A 16047-nucleotide genomic window follows, 5' to 3' on the forward strand; every position below is an offset into this window, starting at 1 on the left:
AACAGCAGCAACTGAAGAGTAAGAAGAATCCCTGTATTTAAAACACTCAGTAGCTCCTGCTGAACACACATATAGGAAGCCACTCTGCCATGCTTCCCATTTGGCCCCAGACACCCCACATCCTACAGAAACGAATACACAGTAGCACAGGAAAGTCAAATCACCAAGAAACCACTGCAGAATAAAAAGGGAATGTGGAGAATTGAACTGTGTTGAACACTCTTTAGTTGCATTAACTACATTTTCATTTCATCACTGTAATACAAATAAATAAATAAATACCCCACCACAGTTGCTTGCAGGAACTGGTTCCGATTTCTTTTTAAATACCAGAAACTTAAGTCCGCTGCATAAGCGTTTGGAAGTTACTTATGTTTATGTGGAAATTAAGCCAGTATTAATACTTTTCTACAGCAGTAAACGCACACCAGGAAGGCCAGGACAAAACACAAATCAAGGAATGGAGTTTTCCCAAAGCTGCAGTGTGAAAGGACTATAAATTGATTTCCATACACATGGCTGGCTTCTCTTTGCTGTAGGAAATCCAAGCGGAGCTGTAAGGAATGAGACATGTAAAAAGGTTTCTTGAGAAGGGGAATGACACTCCATATGCAGTTTAGTTTTCTGCACCTTCTGAGGCATCACATTCTTCTCCTGCGCTGTCTGATGTCCATAATGTGAGGTTGTCTCTAAGCAACTGCATGATGAGAGCGCTGTCTTTGGACAAGTCTTCATTCAGCGTATCAAGTTCTGCAGTGGCTCCATCAAAAGCTGTCTTTGCCAATGTGCAAGCCAGCTCTGGGTTGTTGAGGATCTCATAGGAAAATACGGAAAAGTTAAGCGCTAAGCCTAAACGAATTGGATGTGTGGGTTGCATCTCTTTCTTGCTGATGTCAAATGCCTCCTGATAAGCCGCCTGTGAATTTTCTATTGTTTGTTTTCTGTCATCTCCGCTGGCAACCTCCGCCAGGTATCGAAAGTAGTCTCCCTTCATCTTCAGCTAGAACACCTTGCTCTCTGGGTTAGTTGCATTAGCTATTAAGTACTTGTCCAGCAACTGCAGAACTGTAGTGCAGATGGACTTAAGTTCAAACTCCACTTTCTCTCGGTAGTCCTTGACAAGCTGCATCTTCTTGTCATTTCCGTCAGTCTTCTGCTCAATGCTAGAGATCACTCACCAAGCAGAGCGTCTTCCCCCAACCACATTCTTGTACGCCACAGCGAGAAGATTGCGTTCTTCATTGGATAATTCAGCACCTTGCTCTGTCACAGCCTTCATGCAGGTAGCCAGGAACATCCTATGGCCTTCTGGGAGGAGGCTTGGGCAGCAGCCACAGCGGTGCAGGGGGGAGATTCTGCAAGAAAGAAGGGATCTTTAAAGCAGAGGATCTTTAAAGGGATCTCTAAACGCTAAAGGTTGCTTCCCCCTGTCCCATTACCTCCGAGGCAGGTTTCCTCCACCTGGGCTCCAGTCCCTCCCGGGATCCGGCGGCTCCGAGGCTGAGTCGTTCCCTCGCTGCAAAGCAAAGGAGACATCAGCCGGCGCTCCCAGCCAGGCTAGCCCCAGTCTGGGGCAGGAGGGTGGGGGACCTGGGAAGGGGGCATTTCCTCCTACCTGATCTTACAAGTTCCCCAAACCTGGCCTCCGCCTCCGTACGGGCGTCTTGGATCCGCCCCGGCCGGCCTTGCTCAGAAGCAGCAGCCAAGGTTTCCTCCCTCTCTAAAATCACTCGAGATGTTCTTCGAATTGGAGGAAACCTTGTCTGCTGCTTCTGCGGCAGGCAGGGCCGGGGAGGAGCCATGCCCACACGGAGACGGGGCAGTGGGGAACCGGCGCGAGGGTCCTCAGCCCGGAACCGCCGGGATGGTATCTTGCTCTTCGTCCCGGGAGCCGGATCTGAAGCCTCATCCCTGGAGAAATTAGGAAAAATATGGGCTAAGAAGGCAAAGAAAGAACCTGAAATGCAATATATTTCTGCCAACTCTATGCCTAAACTGAAGCCCAAACACGGAGAGCTATCTATTTCCCAAAATATTTAGCTATGGACTAGCAGGTATAGATTCATGCAGTTCTGAAGGAAGGAAGGACGTATGGGGTGGGGAGAATTCTGGGATGCATCTCCACAGAACCCTTCCCAAGCAGAGCCAGATTGCCCAATGGGCAGAGCAGGCACCGGCCCTCGGCCCCTGCAACAACGGATCGCCATAAATATTCTTGGTTTTGCGTAATAAAATTGGATTGTTAATATTTCTGGTTGGTAGAATCAAATCACAGCATACCTGCACATTCGGAGTTTCCCCCTTGCACCGCTGGGCTGCTGCTGCCTCTGGTGGTGGGGGTGGGCCGGAGCCTTTGGTTTTCCTCCCAAACCATGGCCCTGGGAGAGACAAAGGACATTGTATTTTCCTGGCATAAGCATCCACTCTAGGGCACCGGGGTCCCCTGGGCCCTCCCCAATTATTGGGGGCTGGGGTGAGGCGGGACTGCTCCCCACCCCCAGCTCAGCTCTATATGGCACATGTGGGGAATGGGTTCCCCATGGAATTAACATACCTCAACTTGCAGCGCTTCCCCACGGTGCTGAACTTGCCTTCCATTTTGAGAAGCTGTGAGACAGAAAGGGAAAAAAAACAGAGGAAGTTAGCAACCAGTTATTCATAACAGAAAATATCTTCTGGGGTCCACAGCTGAGGACCTGCCAAGCTATCAACAGCTGTGGACAAGGCAAGCCAGGGAGCCAGGCCACACGAATCAGGGACGGGTGAGGCTAATAATAATAATAATAATAATAATAATGTTTTTATTTAATACTTTTATTTTGCTTTAAACCAATATAGATAAATATAATCAACCAAAATTACAAAAGAAAAATCCTTAAGAATAATAATAATAATGAAAAAAGCTAAAAACAACTACAAAAAATATCAAAGTACATGGCATAGAACATAAGCCATTATGGGAAAGAAAAAAGGTAAAGGAAAAAAGAAGGAGGAGGAAGGAAAAAAAGAAAAAAAAAGGGGGGGGGGAGAAAAAAAAGAGAAAAAGAGGAAGATGAGTCAAAACACAAAAAGACTCGTCTATTGTACGCTTCCGTCAAGGTCACAAAAGATTATTATTCTTATCAATTCTCTCTATCTGCATTCCATTGAATCCCTCATCTTGGTATCAGGGAACATTTCCCTATGCGGTATCATTCTAAACATAACCTTGATGAACCCTTATACCCTAGATAATTATTTAGACATTCCCATTCTTCTTTCACCATCTTTTTAGGTTTATCTCTTATTGCATCTGTCAGTTTGCGAGCTCCAAGTACTCGCACAATTTGACTACCCATTCATCTTTAGTGGGTGTTTGTTATCTTTCCAGTGTTTTGCCACTATAACCCTTGCTGCTGACGTTGCTTACACAAATAACCTGGTTTTATTTTTGCGAATATTATCTGAAACCATTCCTAGCAAAAATTCTTCCGGTTTCTTGTTAAATGTAGTTTCTATCAATCACTTTATCTCTTCATAAATCATATTCCAAAATCTTTGTATCTCTAGACAGGACCACCACATATGGTAGTAATTAGAATGTTATTTCTATGGGCCTCGGAGCTCCCCTTACCTTTAGAATTCATTTCTCTAAACCTTCTTCAGAGTCTATCACCAACATCTGACAGGCATCCCTCTTGCAGGGCAATTATAAGGCTTGCTTGCAAAGCAGCACTTTGTGACATCAGCTGGCAAACAGGGGCCAGGCTGCTGGGTTGTCAGGCAGATGAATTAAGAAAAATAAAATCAGGGGGGAGGTCAAAGTGTGCTTGTTTTCTCCTGCTCCAGAAGCTCTCACAACCTGAAGCCGTGGCTTCAAGCTCCAAAAAGGAGATTCCGACTCAACTTCAGGAAGAACTTTCTGAGAGCAAGAGCTGTTTGACAGGGGGAAGAAATCCCTTAGGAGCCAGTAGATTTTCCTTATCCTGGGTTAACATGTATGGGTGGCATGGCTATCTAGGCCATGATAAGGTTAAATTTCACAAAGGATTCTTAAATCACATTGTGAAAAAAACATTCTATGAGGTTTGGGAGGGAAGCAAAAAGTCAGTAGTCACTAAAACACCCTGGTGGCTTTCACTGATGGAATCTCCAGCCGTACATAGGAAAAATATGAACAGGGACTGGTTAACATATAGGGACTTAGTAGAGGAAATAAGTAGTGACCCAAAATTAAAGGACCTAGGAGAATTGAAAAAGATAAAACATGGTTGGAATATTATCAGTTAAAAGCCACATTTGAAAAGGATAAAAGGACTAAGGGATTTGATAAATAGATATATATCTTATTTAGAGAAAGACATTTTATATAGTAACCAGAAGACACTTTAAAAAATCTATAAATAATTATTGAATTGGCAAAGGAAAGAGGAAGATATTTAAAAAGTTATAACAAAATGGGAGGCAGATCTGGGACATAGGATTGAATCCGATAAATGGAAGGAATCATGGAGTAAAAATATAAAATTTACGGCTTGCTATCTTATAAGAGAATATCTTATGAAAACATATTATAGATGGTATTTGACTCCTATAAAATTGGTGAAAATAAACAAATCATATAAAGGTGCAAGGAGCATGTAGGAACATACTATCACATGTTGTGGTGTTGCTCAGGGATACAAAAATTTTGGAATATGATTTACGAAGAGATAAAAAGATTGATAGAAATTACATTCAGCAAGAAGCCAGATGAATTTCTACTAGGAATTGTTTCAAATAACATCCCTAAAAACAAATTCAGGTTATTTATGTATGCGACGTCAGCAGCAAGGATTATTGTGGCAAAACATTGGAAAGATGCACATGCACCTACTAAAGAAGAACGGTGAGCTTTCGCGATGATAAAGAAGGAGGTGGGGTTGCCGGCGGCACGCCCCTTCCCCACATTCCCGGAGGCAGCCCCCGCGATCCCTAAGGGAATCCCCGCCCGTGTCATACCCCGGGCCAGCCAATCGGCTGGCTCCGGGGGCGGGGCCTCGGCTATTTAAACCTGCTGCAGCCGAGGCTCCTCCTCTTTTCCTCCGCGGCTGCAGCAGACCCGGTTTGGGATGCGCTTGGTATTTTAGATTCTGTCGCTTGTTTCCTTGGTCTTTCCTGGGCTCCTTTTCCCTCTCCTTTTTCGGTTTACTCCTTCTGCAGCGCGTTCGAAGAGCGGACTTTAGATCAATCTTCTGGTTTTTTAAGCCCTCCATTCAAAGGCTCTGTCTTACTTGCGGGTTATACAAGTATTATACAAGTATATCTGTAACGCGGGTGGCTGCAGCCCCCGGGTGAGGTTGGTGACGGGGGTTTTTTTAACATGGTGTGTGGTGGTTGTTCAAAATTTTCCTTGCACGAGTGAAAGGGGAGGCAGCTTGTAAAAGGGGACCAGGGTTGAAAGTGTAGGCAGCTCATTTCGCGCTTTAACAGTCTCAGGGTTTTAACCTTGATTGTGTCGTTTATTCTAAATTTTCCTTGCACGAGTGAAAGGGGGGCAGCTTTAAAACGGGGTCAGTTTTAAAGGAAAGGCGGGAGGCAGTGATCGCAGGGAGCTTTACTAAGAAAATTGTTTTCTGGTTGCCTTGGTTACCGCTGCTACCCGGCGCCATTTTAACTCAACCACGTGGTCAAAAAGGCAGCCGCCATCTTAGGAGAGGCATTCACCCTCCGCAGGGCCAGTTCTCTTTAAATAAAGCTGCCGCCTCCCAGCATTTGCAACTTTCTTTTCCCCTTCCTTCTTAGCAGCAGCTCTCACGCTTCTTCTAAATTGCCAGCACAGGCTGGGCTGCTACATTGTTGTGATTCCCATGGCTGGCTCCCGGGTGTACAGGGGAGAATCTATTATTGTAGCAAGTTGCTGAATGACAGGCTCTTAAAGTGCGCTTTATTGGGGGAAATACTTAAAAAATATTTATAATAAGAGTCTTTGGAAGTGCTGAGTACTGGTTTCAAAGTGCTGACTGCTTTTGAAATTAATTGGTGCAATTAGCAAACGCTGTGGCTTATACGTTATTTCAGCTCTGCTTTTAAAAGCCTTAACTCATAGAGGCAATTAAAGGTCCTTGGAGGTGCTGAGTGCTGGTTTTTAAAGTGCTGGCTGCTTGTAGAATTGATTGTTGCAATTGATTGAGTGGTGCAATTGATTCATTGGTGCAATTGGCAATCACTGTGGCTTATATGTTATTTCAGCTCTGCTTTTAAAAGCCTTAACTCATTAAGGAGGCAATTAAAGGTCCTTGGAGGTGCTGAGTGCTGGTTTTTAGAGTGCTGGCTGCTTGTAGAATTGATTGTTGCAATTGATTGAGTGGTGCAATTGATTGATTGGTGCAATTGGCAATCACTGTGGCTTATATGTTATTTCAGCTCTGCTTTTAAAAGCCTTAACTCATAAACTAAAGGACTTGCTTACACTGCGGTTGGTCCCGGCAATTGAGGACTGCCTCTTTAAGCTTTTATTCACAGTGGCAGTTAAGGGGCGTCTTAATTAAACCTCCTTGGATATTCCCTCAATCTTACACGCAGGCTGATAGTGGCTCACTTCCTTCTTTTATATCACGTAGGGTGTATGACTGCAGGTTTACAGGTAGCGTGTTTAGTGCAGAATTACTGCGTTTTACCATTGTAATCAAACGCCTGGCAAAGGGTATACACAGCCCATTATATTCATAGTATATACTTATTGCATAGTCATCTTATACAACTCAATTCATTCCATTTAGCATGATTCATTACTCACATTGAGTGCATATAGATCGTGGGATACCCTTTGTCCAAATTGGGTTTCCTCCTGCTGGCGTAGTTAATACTGACCATTGCGGAGCTGGTCTAACCATACTTTTGGTCAGTCATCTTAGGAAATACTGAACTAAGCTTTAGTGGTGTAGAGTGTAGGACTGCAGGTTTACAGGTAGTGTGTTTAGTGTGGAATTACTGCGTTTTACCATTGTAATCAAATGCCTGGCAAAGGGTATACAGTGGTGCCTCGCAAGACGAAATTAATTCGTTCCGCAAGTTTTTTCTTCTTGCGAGTTTTTTGTCTTGCGAAGCACGGTTTCCCATAGGAATGCATTGAAAATCAATTAAGGCGTTCCTAGGGAGACCGCCTTCAGACCAGATCCGGGGACACTCTGTCCCCGGACCTCTTCTGAAGGCTGGCGGGGGGAGAAGGACTTTTCTCCCCACCGCCAGCCTTCAGAACAGCCTTGCAACCCGCATATGATGAAAGGTTTGGATTTGATATCCCGCTTTATCACTACCCGAAGGAGTCTCAAAGCGGCTAACATTCTCCTTTCCCTTCCTCCCCCACAACAAACACTCTGTGAGGTGAGTGGGGCCGAGAGACGTCAGAGAAGTGTGACTAGCCCATGGTCACCCAGCAGCTGCATGTGGAGGAGCGGAGATGCGAACCCAGTTCGCCAGATTACGAGTCTACCGCTCTTAACCACTACACCACAAAGGGAGCTCACCCCATCACGGGGATTTGAAACACTGACCTTCTGATCGGCAAGCCCTAGGCACTGTGGTTTAGACCACAGCGCCACACATGTCCCAGGGCTTGGGAGACGGGAAGTCCTATATATCAGAGTACAGTAATGTTTCCTCTGGGCTGGAACACTGTGGCCGTCGAACTATTAACCACCTCAAGTTGGTCAATCCCTCTCCGCTCAGTATAATAAGCCAAGAAGGCAAGGGTTGAGCATACATTAGGTGTGTCCCCATTTGTCCAGTCACCTTGGTTACATCCTCAGGCCTTGGCAACTGAAATCCACCCAACGGAAACCAGAGCGGGTAAAACTATGGAGACTTCCAAATACGGATTCAACGGTTGTGTCTGAGTCAGGGCAGACATGGGTTGTTGTTTTCTAATCCTCTGTGAGCTTTGAGAACATGTCACAGAGAGCCCTCTAGGGTTCTGCAACGTCCCCAGGCAGGCCAGATTGCAAAAAGCCCTGAAGGAACCGCAAAAGCTCTGCTGGGGGTGGCACTGCAAGGATGCAATGGAGCTGGAAAATAACTGCTTGTTCCTTGACACCACGGCCACCGAAGAGGCTCCCACTAGCATCTTCAGTCAGACTTCTTGTGCTGCAGCTATCTTCCTATGTGAGCCAGTGTGGTGTAGTGGTTAAGAGCGGTAGTCTCGTAATCTGGTGAACCGGGTTCGCGTCTCCGCTCCTCCACATGCAGCTGCTGGGTGACCTTGGGCTAGTCACACTTCTCTGAAGTCTCTCAGCCCCACTCACCTCTCACAGAGTGTTTGTTGTGGGGCAGGAAGGGAAAGGAGAATGTTAGCCGCTTTGAGACTCCTTCGGGTAGTGATAAAGCAGGATATCAAATCCAAACTCCTCCTCCTCCTCCTCTTCTCCTTCTCCTTCTCCTGCCTGCCTGCCTGCCTGCTTGGTTGCCCTTTGTTTTTTTAAAAATAATATTCAAATTTTAAGGATTACAAAGAGAAAATTAGAAAAAACAAAAAAATAAAAAATAAAAAAAATCAGAAAATACAATACAAAAATACAAACAATTCAAAAAAAGAAAAAGAGAGAGAAAAAAAGCTCAAATGTTTACATAACTTTCTTTCCTTTACTTCCCGTATTTTTCGCTCTATAACACGCACCTGACCATAACACGCACATCGTTTTTAGAGGAGGAAAACAAGGGAAAAAACATTCTGAATGAAACAGCGGATGTATCATTTTTGTGCTTCATGCTGTGGCCACAGACATGTGATCTGATGGTGAATTTGGGGTGACCCAATGCAAAAATCCTGAGAATCCCTGTGGATCCATGCTTTGTAACCACATTTTTGCACCACTGCAGCCCCAGGCAACAGTGGGTGCGTGATTTTTGGGGGGCAGGCTGTAACCATGGACATGCTATGTGATCTGATGGTGAATTTGGGCTGACCCAATGCAAAGATCCTGAGGATCCATGTGGATCCATGCTTTTTAACCACATTTTAAGTGGGGAGGGAAGGAAAAACACAGAAGGGACAAGGAGCAGGAGAGGGGTGTGCAGAGAAGCAGCGGGCTAAGAATGCAGGAGAGGGGTATAACGGGAGGGAGGAAAGGAAGGCAAAAGTTTTCCCTCACCTACCCACCCACCCAAGCCAGCCAGCTCATGCTCGCTCTCTCTCTCTCTCCCCCTCCTGCATGTTTTCCCCTCTGCTTGCCTGGAGGGGAGGGGCTTTCCCTGCTCTTTGTTCCGTTTGAGCAAACACAGCAAGGAAACAGAGGTGGGTGGGCAGTAAGACCCTGAGGCAGAATGCAGGAAAGCAGCCGCTTCCTCTTTTCAGGTTTCCCTTCTAGGAGACGCGTGGTTTGATTTTTGCCTGCTTTTTTTTGCCTCCCCTCGCACCAATTGGCTCCAGGGACCACACATTCGCTCAATAACACGCACAGACATTTCCCCTTCCTTTTTAGGAGAAAAAATCTGCGTGTTATAGAAGGAAAAATACGGTATTTCCTTGACCTCCTCACACCTCCCTTTTTTGTATTCTAATTCAATTAGATATTTCAGCAAATCCTTTCTAGCTTTGTTTTTATCCTAATAATTTATCTTAATATACTGTAATTTTACATTCTCGTCTTTCTCTAATTAAAAAAATCAATTTTTACCTAATCCTTTATATCATTTCTGCTAAAACCACATTACTTCATTCCAACATCCTTCTAACATTCCTTAATTTTGCAATGTTTCTGTAAATAAACTTTGAATTTTTTCCAATCTTCTTCCACCAACTCTTCACCTTGGTCTCGGACAGCTTGGTTGCCCTTTGCTCCCTAAATTACCAAGTAGCCAGTTGGGATAAGCTAAGCGGAAAAGGGTGCTGAGGAGGAAGGGGATCAAAGGCCTGGCTCATCTTCAGATTCCGCAGAGTGACTTGTGCCAGCTGCGGCAACTGGAAATTCCCCAAGGCTGTCTGGACTCCTGGGGATTCCATGAGCCTCCTGAGATGGACCAGCAGATCCATCCCAGCAGAGGGGACTAGATGCAGAGAGACTAAGAGCGCCTCCAGACATGCAAAACACGTGTAGGAAACTTGTGCAGCAAGCAAATCAGGACGAGCACCAGGCAAACGCTCGTTGTCAACCACCCCATAAACTAGTCAGAAGGAATGCTCGATAAAGCCAGATATGATCTAAGTACCTGTGTCAATTTTTGTGCAAGCAGATCAGGATGAATGCTCAGTGAACAGGCCATCTGGAAGAGCCCTAAACCTCAACAGGAAGCAATTAGATCAGGGGTTGGCAAGGTTTACCTTGCCTGGGCCGGTTCACTCCAGTGGTGATCCCTTCGTGGCGCCTGCATTTGCGCAGATGCGATTTCCAGCACCGCGGAAACGAGTCCCTGCGCCGCTCCGGTTTAGCGCAGCGTCCAGGGACTCAGCGAGCGGGCAGCTCAGTTTGGGGGTAGCTCATGGGCCGGTTAAATGAGCCCTATGGGCCTCTTGTGTCCCATGGGCCTTAGGTTGCTGACTCCTGAATTAGATCGACAGAGGGAGGATTTATTTGGCTATAGACACTATATGGACAAATACGAAAGAAGAAGAAGAATATACAAAATGGATGAAGACAATGCGAAAAATTTAGATGTGATATAAAAAGCCAGAAGGAGGAAGGGAGTCGGCCCTTAGGAGCAAATATAAATGTAAAATGTAATACAATATGTGCATGTGGAGTACATTAATGAAAATCAATAAAGAATATTATGAAGGGGGGGGGGAGAATTAGATTGACGGAGATGTCAGAATACCCCACTCCCCACCCCCCTTCAGAAGTAAAATGTGTGACGAGTTGGTTTTTATTTTTGTTTTATCAGGGATGTTGGAAGCCCCCTCTAGCATCTTTTTTTTTAAAAGTGGGGTGCACACCTTTGAAATAAGTCAGTACGCTCGGATGGCTGTAAGCTAACCACAGATGCACCTGTTCGGAAGGGTGCATCACCTGCTATGCGACTTTTCACGGCTGCAAAAGTAACAGGGTTTACATGCAAAGGGGGAAAAAGAGAACATGCGACGGTTAAAATTCCGCTGGGAGGAGAGTCTCCAGCCCAGCCAGACAAGTGTGGGAGTGAATTTGGCAGGCCTGCATTTCCTCCGTCCAGAGCTCAGCCTGAACCCACCCAGTTGTTCTGAGATGCTGATTGACCCAGCATTTACGCCAAGGCGGGGCAAGCGGGTTGTTCTTAACCTGAGGTACCACTTTAGCTAATGGGGCCTCCCGCTGCTGCAGCGCGATTTCTGTTCTCAGAAGCCATGGAGCCATGCCCCACAGAGAAGGGGCAGTGGGGAAGAGGCGAGAGAGATGGCAACCAGGAACCGCAGGGATGTCCTCTGGTCCTTTATCGAAACCCCGCGACAGTTTGAATCCTCGTGCCGGGGTGAGCTCCCGTTGCTCGGTCCCTACTCCTGCCAACCTAGCAGTTCGAAAGCACGTCAAAGTGCAAGTAGATAAATAGGTCCCGCTCCGGCGGGAAGGTAAATGGCATTTCCGTGCGCTGCTCTGTTTTGCCAGAAGCAGCTTAGTCATGCTGGCCACAGGACCCGGAAGCTGTCTGCGGACAAACGCCGGCTCCCACGGCCAGTAAAGCGAGATGAGCGCCGCAACCCCAGAGTCGTCTGTGACTGGACCTAACGGTCAGGGGTCCCTTTACCTTTACCTTAAGTTAGCAAAAATGTGTAGAACAAGAGCAAATAACTGCTGGAAATGTCAAGAAAAAGAAGGTACCTTTTACCATATGTGGTGGTCATGTAAAGTAATAAAAAGCTTTTGGGAGATGATATATAATGAAATGGGGGGGGGGGAGAGTTTAAAATAATGTTTGTTAAAAAACCAGAAGCTTTTCTATTAGGAGTTATAGGTACCAAGATCCCAAAGGACCAGAAAAGACTTTCAATATATGCGACAACAGCCACACGGATGTTATTAGCCCAGAGATGGAAGGAAGAAACAATCCTGACCAGGGAAGAATGGCCAGCCAAGTTGATGGACTATGCTGAAATGGCAAAATTAAGTGGAAAGCTCAGGGACCAAGAGGACAAGAACTTTAAAAAAGAATGGGGGGAAATTATAATTTACTTAGGAGATGTTTTTCTGTTCTGTTTCTAGTTGGTCATCTTTCTACAACTTTGGGCACATGTTCCAAGAGTTCCCTTACGCTTAAACCTGGAACCAGCTGCCCCTGTGGCTTCGCCAAATTTCGATGACACGGGGAAAGGTTTGCCAGCAGTTTCACTCACAAGAGGGGCGGAAATACAGCTTGTAAGACATATTCCACTTTTTCATGTTTGACCTAATCACGCGCTTGGCAACATGGATGTAATCAGCATTTACATGTAGCTCTGAGCCAGTCATTGCAGAGGTTCAGCCCCAAACATTTTCCTGTATCAGTTGAAGGATCCCCACCCCATTCCACATGCAGAAGGCAAGTGGACTGGCAGTTGAATTCATGGCTGTGGGCTCACGATACCTCTAAAGCACATTTGAAGAACATTTCCCGCTTGGACTACTGCAATGCGCTCTACGTGGGGCTACCTTTGAAGGTAACTCGGAAACTACAACTAATCCAGAACGCGGCAGCCAGACTGGTGACTGGGGGCGGCCACCGAGATCACATAACACCGGTCTTGAAAGACCTACATTGGCTCCCAGTACGTTTCCGAGCACAATTCAAAGTGCTGGTGTTGACCTTTAAAGCCCTAAACGGCCTCGGCCCAGTATACCTGAAGGAGCGTCTCCACCTCCATCGTTCTGCCCGGACACTGAGGTCCAGCACCGAGGGCCTTCTGGCGGTTCCCTCACTGTGAGAAGCCAAGTTACAGGGAACCAGGCAGAGGGCCTTCTCGGTAGTGGCGCCCGCCCTGTGGAACACCCTCCCATCAGATGTCAAAGCGATAAACAACTACCTGACATTCAGAAGACATCCTAAGGCAGCCCTGTTCAGGGAAGTTTTTAATGTGTGATATTTTAGTGTATTTTTGGTTTCTATGGAAGCCGCCCAGAATGGCTGGGGAAACGCAGCCAGATGGGCAGGGTACAAATAATAAATTATTATTATTAGTATTAGTATTAGTATTAGTATTATTCAAATAATTCTGGGCGCTGTAGTTTACCCCACAGAGTTACAATCCCAAGCATACTGATGGTGCCCAGAATTCTTTGAAGGGGGAGATGTGCTTCAGATGTGCTATATAGTGTACACACAGCCTTAATTCAATGTTGGTGACAGAGCAATGTGCTCCGCTGTGCTGGAAGGTAGTAGGCTGGCTAGCTTAGAGCAGTGTTTCCCAACCTTGGGTCTCCAGCTGTTTTTGGACTACACTCCCATCATCCCTTGCTAGCAAGACCAATGGTCAGGGATGATGGGAATTGTAGTCCAACAGCAGCTGGAGACCCAAGGTTGGGAAACACTGGCTTAGAGGGCACAGGACAGGCCTCCAGTATCTGGCCACTCCCTCCATTGCAGGGAGGGCAGCTGCCTTACTCTGCCTAATAGAAGGACCGGCCCCGCTTATTTGTACGATGTTGCCAGTGTCACGATGGGACCTGGTTTGTGGGGAACAGAGCGGCCCCTGAGAATGCAGAAGTTGGTCACCCATTCTTTACAAAGCTTCCTCTGCCCATCAGCCGAGCCTGAGTCACAAGTTCCTCTCTTGTCTACGCTGTGTTTCATGTCCTTTTAATTTTTGAAGGTGCCTTGCATATGATAATTCAGGAACAGATATTTAAGTCAGTGTGAATCATAACCCGATCAGCTTAAATTTTCAGACCTTGCCAGGAATTATATTTTGAAATTGGAATAAAATACTACTAAAAAAGAGAGGAAGAAATAATAAGAAAAACGAAAGAAGTGCTCTCTCTCCCCTTCTCTCTCTCTTATCCAAACCTGTCAAAAGTACAGTGGTACCTTGGGTTAAGTACTTACTTAATTCGTTCCGGAAGTCTGTTCTTAACGTGAAACTGTTCTTAACCTGAGGTACCACTTTAGCTAATGGGGCTTCCCGCTGCTGCAGCACGATTTCTGTTCTCATCCTGAGGTAAAGTTCTTAACCCGAGGTACTATTTCTGGGTTAGCGGAGTCTGTAACCTGTAAGTGTCTGTAAGCGTATGTAACCTGAAGCGTATGTAACCCGAGGTACCACTGTAATACTATGGGGCACAAGTACATAAGTTCTTATTAGCATGTCTGCCTTTCAAATTAAATTTCATGGGTACGATCCTATACCTCAGATCCATGGGCTGAGAGGCTTTAGAACAGCGTTTCCCAAACTTCGGCGTCCAGTGGTTTTTGGACTACAACTCCCATTATCCCTAGTGTTGTAAACAAAAACTGCTCCCTTTCCCTTATGGGGGACACAAGAGCCCTTATAGAGTCCTTTCTAGGTTCTCCATTGGTAAGAGAAAATAACAGAGGCCAACCAGAGAATATTGAGAAGCAAAGCAGCTCGTAAGCCTGATCTTTATTAAAGCTGTTACAACAGGGTGCTCCCCCCACATGCAGGAGAGAGGAGGAGGACCCCGAACCAACTGTGCAAGCCCTTATATGGACTTTTGAACTGCCCACCCTGGAGCCCAAGACCACCCCCCAGTTCATCATATATACATCAGAGAAGGGGCGGACTACAACAGAAATCTGAGTGCCTTGTTTTTATCCTGTCTGCCAGGTTACCTGATTGGATTACCTGGGCATCCTGGCCACTCTTTTGTTATGATAACAACTATTGTGGGGTTTCAGACATGTGGTTTATACATTTATGTATGTGCTTGCTTGGTACATTTATGAACTTTTATTTTCTATATATAAGACCTAAAAATTCTTATAACACTACCTAGTAGGACCAGTGGTCAGGGATGATGGGATTTGTAGTTCCAAAACAGCTGGACACCCAAGTTTGAGAAACCGTGATTTAGAAGATGGAGTGAGCTCAGCAGAACCAGAGCTATGTTGCCCAATGGACATGGCATGCACCCCAGTGGAACACCCGTGATGCACTGAGATTAAACACCACTGATGAAGATAATCCAGTAAACCAATCAAAAACAGGGGGGAGGTATGGACAGGATATAGGCGGAGCACTAATGCCAAATCCTATGGCGCTTCATTCCCCAGGCACACCCCTGTTGACAAGACTTTGGACCAGGTCCAGGCCTGGCATGATAAATTTCCCTCTCATTGACCTCGATGGGAGGGAGAAAGGAAAAACAGCTTTTGCCACCCGCTGTGGCAGAGAAATGGAGATGCGGGTGGCGCTGTGGTCTAAACCACCGAACCTCTTGGGCTTGCCGATCAGAAGGTTGGCGGTTCGAATCTCCGTGACGGGGTGAGCTCCCGTTACTCTGTCCCAGCTCCTGGCAACCTAGCAGTTCGAAAGCACGCCAGTGCAAGTAGATAAATAAGTACAGCTGTGGTGAGAAAGGTAAACGGCGTTTCCGTGCGCTCTACTTTCTGTCACGGTGTTCCGTTGCGCCAGAAGCGGTTTAGTCATGCTGGCCACATGACCCGGAAAGCTGTCTGTGGACAAACGCCGGCTCCCTTCTGTATTATTATTATTTTTATCTTATGTTGTATCGTTGTATTAATTTTATCTTTACTTGTACCAATGTACCTGCATCTTTTCTGCTATTGCAATAAGAATCACGAGTTGAGGGCTATGGATGAGAAATGACATAGTTGTCCGTGGCTACACATCGCCATCTACTGAGTCTACAGTATACACACACCAATTCACAAGTTCAAATGACTTTATTCAAAAGCATGGCTACATAGACAATCGCACCTATATATGCAAAGTAGAGGAAAAACACCCAAAATCCTGTCTTCATTTCCTCTCTTATCGATCTGCCCCCAGGCATCACGCAAAGCCTTCCTGAAAGTCAGAACACAAACAATACTTTTTGTTGTTTAGTCGTTTAGTCGTGCCCTACTCTTTGTGACCCCATGGACCAGAGCACGCCAGGCGCTCCTGTCTTCCACTGCCTCCCGCAGTTTGATCAGACTCATGTTTGTAGCTTCGAGAACACTGTCCAACCA

General features: G+C 46.0%; 1 protein-coding gene and 1 pseudogene across 2 annotated transcripts in view; both read right to left on the reverse strand.

The window, feature by feature from the left end:
- Nucleotides 1-16047, reverse strand: part of LOC309328256 (uncharacterized protein) — a gene marked incomplete at its 5' end in the record, with an annotated part of 174132 nt that overhangs the window by 29088 nt on the left and 128997 nt on the right. The gene's annotated exons all lie outside the window — the stretch shown is intronic.
- LOC309326400 (14-3-3 protein theta pseudogene) lies at nt 384-1279 on the reverse strand (annotated as a pseudogene). The gene has a single exon. The product of its transcript is annotated as a 14-3-3 protein theta pseudogene (transcript).

This window comes from Podarcis erhardii (genome assembly GCF_964252035.2).
Source record: "Podarcis erhardii genome assembly, chromosome: 13".
Taxonomy (NCBI): Eukaryota; Metazoa; Chordata; class Lepidosauria; order Squamata; family Lacertidae; genus Podarcis; species Podarcis erhardii.